Raw genomic sequence first — 6,721 nt, forward strand, 5'->3', positions numbered from 1 at the left:
TGACTTTAGATGAAGTAATTGCTTGCTTCTGAAATATATTGTGGTAACGACAGACAACTACGGAACCCTACACTGCGCGTGGCACGACACGCACTTGGCCAATTTTTTACGCAATAGCGATGCCGAAGACGTTTTTTTTTTATTTATTTATTTTTTTAATTTCGACATTTATTCTGCATCTTTAGTGATCACAAATGCAGATGGTGGCATTTTTAGTTTAATTTCATTAGACGGTTTAGAATAAATTGTCATTATCATCATAAATAATATCATCATTTTACTCTATTTCTTGCGGGAAAAATTACGTGATATTTTCCGAGACCCCCCCTCTCCCCCACGTGAGATTTAGTGAGGTTTTCATTGACCCCCTCCCCCCCCTAAAAGTCTCACGTAATTTATGGACGCCCCCTAGAATTTTGTCCAATGACCCCAAAATACTTAGCTGTTGTCATTCAGTAGAAAATGTTTTTGTCCAACATGGCCAAGTGGGAATATCCTATTCCCGGATTACTAATGTTTGGCCAAAAAACGTTTCCCAAATTATCACATCGCAAACAACGTTTCGCAAATTTTCATTTGGCAAATTCTCTTTTGGCAAAACAACTTATTGCAAACCTTTAATTCGCAAATGTCGTTTTTGCCATATTATTGTTTAGAAAATTATTGTTTGGCAAAGTATGTTTTGCCAAATATTTCATTTGGAAAAATTTGTTCTAAATTAATTTTCGGATTACTAATGTTTGGCCAAAAAACGTTTCCCAAATTATCACATCGCAAACAACGTTTCGCAAATTTTCATTTGGCAAAACAACTTATAGCAAACTTTTAATTCGCAAATGCCGTTTTTGGCATATTATTGTTTAGCAAATTATTGTTTGGCAAAGTATGTTTTGGCAAACGTTTCATTTGGCAAAAATATTTCACGATACACTATTTACAAAATAATTTGATTGGTGCATAGAATGGAATACAAATTAACTTGTGGTTATTATTTTGTTTAGTGGGTAGTTAATATAAAATTTGTTCTAAATTAATTTTCATATTTCATTCTTTTTATCGAAATTTCCAAATGATTCATTAACAATAAAGGTGATTCTAGCGCTCGGCGGCCGCTGCCGCGGCACGCTTCGCTCGCCTTCGCGCGTTAAGGGTCACTGTTCTAACCTCAGATCATAGAAGGGAATAGATGTGAAACGGGGGCGTGTCTCCGCGATATGCCCAGAAACGAACATCGGCCGCGTAGCTAGGTTAGTCGCGATTCAGTCGTACTAAGGAAATGTTCTCCGATATTTTGGATAATGCGTCGTTACGTGCAATAAAACAAGTGAAACGAAGAACTACAGGAACAATGGAGTCATTTACTACATGTAAGTATTGCAAATCCATTGGTATTTTGCTTATAAATAAAAAAAACTTAACATTTTTACGAACGAATTCAGTGCCGTAACAGTTACTGCGATATCGAAATCAGTGGTGATAAAAATTCTAACACACTTGTACATTGACGATTTGTTAGCAACCACTTTATGTCATGCTCAACTACTGCGCAATGTATTTAATTTCTTCCGATATCCACTGTCGTGTGAAAATACACAGTACGGCCGCATGTGCCGGTCGTAACATAGTGCCGTGCGCGTGTTCTAATGCGGTTTCCTATTATCGATAAAATAGAAGTAAATTATAATTTTCTATTTTGAAATTTTAAATAAAAAAATTATGTGTTACTTGCGATTATAAGATTTTACAAAAAAAATAATAACAGTAGAAGTAATTAGTAACTGTCAACTATGTAATTACTATAAGAGCTAGTTGAAAGCCTAACTTAGGCATTATTTTTGATAAACAATTGCGGTACGCAGATCGCCATAATTAAAAAGTAAATGCGTGATAGTAGTTAATAATAACGTATAAGAAAAGCGCGGGAAACGTTAAACTTGGCGGGTGTCTTTTTTAACTTTCCGATTTTATTTATAAATTTTCGCGTAATTGTGATCAGGAAAGTAGTATTAGTGTAAATATTTATTATTGTGTACGTATATTTTGTTTAGATAGTGTTATTTGAGCTGATATTCGGTAAGTTTTTTTTCATTTTCGTCTCTCACCATGAACGATCCTCCTGACCCAGGGGGATCAGTTCCCCCTGTTTTTGATGAGCCTATCAGCTCTCCTGGACACTCTTCTCCTTCAGTAGGGTTTTATGTGACGGTAACTAATGATACAGATTCCGAAAATTCATTTACTGCTCCCCCCGCTCTCAAACGTAGCCACAAGAAAAGAAAACTTCATGGACAGGAAAAGAAAAAGGTTGATGGTCGTACGAGTAACGCTGATGATAAAACTCCTTCAGTAGATCCTCCTACTCCCACTCCAATTGACCAGGATTTGCCAAATTCGGGCTCTGCTCCCGCCACTATTGGACGGAAATTCTACAATGACTCTGATACGGCTCCATACATTGTCCATGTCCAACGCAATCAATCGTCTCCCAGTGACAACGTTTATTTGCATCCGGTGACTTTTGGGAACTTTCTAAAGAGACATAACTTTCACAACATTATTGATGGAAGTGTAAAGAGAATTGGACGAAACAAATGTTCAGTCTCATTTTCAGATTTCTCTCAAGCTAATTCATTTATGAGTCATCCTAAACTGGACTCCAATGATTATAAGGCTTTTATCCCCACATTTAACGTTACTAGGATGGGACTAGTTCGAGGAGTTCCAGCAGAATGGTCCCCTGAGGAAGTCGCAGAAAACATGACAGTTCCATTAGGTGGTGGCAAAATAATAAAAGTTCGTAGATTGAATTTTAAGTCTTATATTAATGGTACAGTTTCTTGGAAACCCTCCCAATCAGTCGTAGTAACATTTGACGGACAATCTTTACCTAAACGAGTTTTTGTATGCTATAATGCTTTGTCAGTGGAATTGTACATTTTCCCTACAATTCAATGTTTTAATTGTTGCCGATTTGGTCATACTAAGGCCCAATGTAGGTCCCAGCCCCGCTGTTTTAAATGTGGGCAAGCCCACATTGGTGATTCTTGCTCCATCCATGAAGACCAAGCCTCCTGCTGTCTTTGTTCTGGTTTCCACTATGCAACTAGTAAGTCATGCCCAGAATTTGTCCGCCAAAAGAAAATCAAGGCTTATATGGCTGAAAATTCCATCTCGTATGCAGAGGCATCCAAGCTCCACCCTCCAGTCTCCAAGTCCTACGCAGACGCTCTGTCCTCTAGTCCTGTAAAACAAAGTACACCTATTAAAAATATGCCTTACTATAATACTAATTCTGGTTCCTCAAAGTCAACCTCAAGTTCTTACAAAAAGACTGTCTTCCTTCCACCCCGTCCCTCTCCTTCACATTCAAAAGGCTATGATAAGGTAGCCCATAATAATTTAATCCGTGACTACTCTTTCCCTTCCCCAAGGGATGGATGTGCTATCAATAACCAACCTAAAGAAGACTCAACAACAAATTTATCTAGCCTTATAATGACTTTGATTAATGTTTTTTCTCAGTGTAATCTCAAATCACCGTCCAACGTTGCCCCTTTAATTGAAAGTCTAATTAGATTCCTGCAAAATGGCTGCGAAGGCAATGCAATGGAACTGCCGGAGTATCATCAGCAAAAAGAGTGACTTTTTTCATATGATTAATAAGATTGAGCCTTTTGTTTTTGCTCTGGCAGAAACTTGGCTTAAACCCAATCAAAAATTTAAAGTTAATGGTTATAATTCTATCAGGGAAGACAGAATTGATGGATATGGTGGAGTAGCCATATTTATCAACAAATCTGTCTCTTTTAGTCCAATTCCAATCCCTAATCATAGTAACGAATTTTCTATTATAGCAATAAATATTTATAATTTTTGTTTAGTGTCTATGTACATACCTCACCCCTCTTCTTCTATCTTAAGTGAAATTGATCAATTAATCTCAACTCTCCCTAAACCTCTGATCATCTTAGGAGATTTTAACTGTCATCATCGTGCATGGGGCAGTTCTATTTCAAATAACTATGGGGAAATGTTATTAGATATAATTGACACTCATAACTTATGTACATTAAATACAGGATCTCCTACCCGTTTTACCAGTCCAGGCCAAAGTCAAAGTGCTGTTGATTTGTCAATATGTTCCCCTAGCCTAGCCTCTCTGTTATCTTGGCAAACTCTACCTTCATCATATGGCAGTGACCACTTCCCCATATTAATTACTTTTCCATTTAATAGTCCTATAACATCTAAGTATGTTCCATTACTTAAACACAGATTACCAGACAAAACTAGTAATGCTTGGAATACTTTTAAAGAAGGTGTTGAGAACTATCTATCGTCTCTCCCAATTGTCTCTTCAGGAAATGAATCCACTTGTGCCTTGTCCTTTACCAATATATTAGTTGAATCTGCGAACAGAGCTTTTCCGTTAAAAGTACCTAATCGTAAGCTTCCCCCACAACCATGGTGGGACAGTGACTGTACAGAGGCCATCAAAAAAAGAAAGGCTGCTGAGCGCAACTATAAAGCAAATATGACAAATGAAAATTATTCAGAATTGGGTAAAGTTATTGAAGAAACTCGAGAACTTTTTAAAAAGAAAAAGTTTGAGAGCTGGAGAAAGTTTTGCTTATCAATTTCCCCTGAAACGCCATCTTCGATAGTATGGCAAAACATTCGTCGATTTAAATCTGCAATGACAGATTCTTCCCATCCATTTATCCCGTTAGAAATTGCTTGTCCATTTGTTGATAAACTGGCTCCTCCATGGGTCCCTGAAAAACTAATTATAACTCCATCGCCAGTCGCTGTGTCTGTTATTGAACAGCCATTTACACTGTTTGAACTCAAGGGAATCATCCAAAATGTAACTGATTCGTCTCCAGGTGTAGATGGTATTCCGTACTCCTTCTTTCATAATTTAAATGATCATGTTCTCTCTTATTATTTACAAATTATCAATTCTATTGCGTTGACAGGTAATAGTGTCCCTCTGTCATGGAAGTCCCAAAAAGTGTTGCCAGTTCTTAAACCAAATAAGTCCCCATCTGACCCATCTTCATACCGTCCAATAGTTCTGTCCTCAGTATTATTGAAATTAGCTGAACATCTGGTAAAGAATCGGCTTGAATGGTTTTTTGAGAGTAATGATTTACTGGCTGTTAACCAGTTTGGATTCAGAAAGGGAAAAAGTACTATGGACAATATTAGTTTATTTATCACCGATATTAGGCTTGCATTCTCTGATAACCAGTCAGTTGTTGCAACTTTTTTAGATATAAATTCCGCTTATGATAACGTGATAATCCCAATATTGCTTAAAAAACTCTACGCCTTAAAAGTTCCCACAATGCTTAGTAACTTTATCATTAACATCTTATATGAAAGGTGTCTAGAACTTTCACAGGATGGCTCCACGTTTAGTCGCACTTGTTGGAAAGGACTTCCACAAGGCTCTGTTCTTAGCCCTTTGTTATATAACGCTTACACTCACGATTTGGCATCATCAATTTCCAATAATAATACAAAAGTTTTACAATATGCTGATGACTTGCTGTTTTATAATATTGATAAGAAAATAGAAGTTGCTGCGTCAGCACTTACTTCTTCACTATCTAATTTAAAATCCTGGCTTGATAATAATGGATTAAACTTATCTGCTAATAAAAGTGCCACAGTAATTTTTTCAAGATTGAGAAATCCACCTCCTGTCCAAATTTCTTATGATAATGATTTGATTCCTGTAAAACCTCATCACAAATTTCTGGGAGTAATTCTAGACTCAAAACTGACTGGAAATCAACACTGCGAGTATATTGCAGAAAAGTGTGAAAAAAGAATAAATATTCTCAGATGTTTATCTGGAGTTTGGTGGGGAGCTCACCCTTTTTCAATGAAGCTTATATACAATGCTCTCATCAGAAGTGTTCTGGACTACGGCATGTTTCTTCTCGAGCCAGGCAATAAATCTGCTTTTAAAAAATTAGATCTGATACAGTCAAAAGCTCTCAGAATTGTAACAGGAGCCATGAAAAGTAGTCCAGTAAATGCGCTTCAAGTTGAATGTTGTGATCCTCCTCTCAAATTTAGACGGCAGTTTCTGTGTGATAAATTCCTCTTTCGTACATTCAATTTCTCAAATCATCAACTTTTCCCAAAACTTCACTGCTTATCAGAAAAAGTTCCCATTTCAGACTATTGGAAACATAAAACTATTCCTTGTCTTTTGCACAGCTACAATAAATTAATGTCTCTGTCCTCTCCCATATTCCGTTCAAAACACTTACCATTGTTTCATTGCAGTATTGAATCTCTCTTAGTCCCTATAAATATTTGTTTTCTCCCAATTGATAAGCAAGATCTAAACATTGTATCCAAATTTAATGAAATTTTAGACACAGATTATAATGGTTTTCATCACATATATACAGACGCATCTAAACATTCTTGCACAGAAATTACTGGAGTCGGGGTTTTCCACTCGCAGTATAAAATTGTCCAAAAAGTCAAATTACCTCCAGAATCCTCCGTCTTTACGGGGGAATGCTTTGGCCTTTTCAGAGCAATAGAATATGCAAAATTATATAGACTTAAAAATGTTGTCATTTTTACGGATTCCATGAGCGCACTTCAAGCTTTAAATCAATTTCCTTTTAAATCCAGAAACCAGTACCCTGTAATATATGACATTAGAAAGTTATTTTATGAATGTATTTCACTT

General features: G+C 36.5%; 1 long non-coding RNA gene across 2 annotated transcripts; it reads right to left on the minus strand.

Annotated features, from left to right (window-relative positions):
* Window positions 1-2,802: 2,802 nt before the first annotated feature.
* On the minus strand, window positions 2,803-4,946 carry LOC135077558 (uncharacterized). Of its 2 annotated transcripts, none has more exons than XR_010258478.1 (2): window positions 3,897-4,946; window positions 2,803-3,241 (listed from the first exon to the last, which is right to left on the minus strand). It is a non-coding gene; the product is annotated as an uncharacterized LOC135077558 (long non-coding RNA). The 2 variants fall into 2 exon arrangements; XR_010258477.1 differs by having other exon boundaries at window positions 3,325-4,946.
* Between the last annotated feature and the right edge of the window lie 1,775 nt (window positions 4,947-6,721).

This window comes from Ostrinia nubilalis, chromosome 13 (assembly GCF_963855985.1).
Source record: "Ostrinia nubilalis chromosome 13, ilOstNubi1.1, whole genome shotgun sequence".
Lineage (NCBI taxonomy): Eukaryota > Metazoa > Arthropoda > Insecta > Lepidoptera > Crambidae > Ostrinia > Ostrinia nubilalis.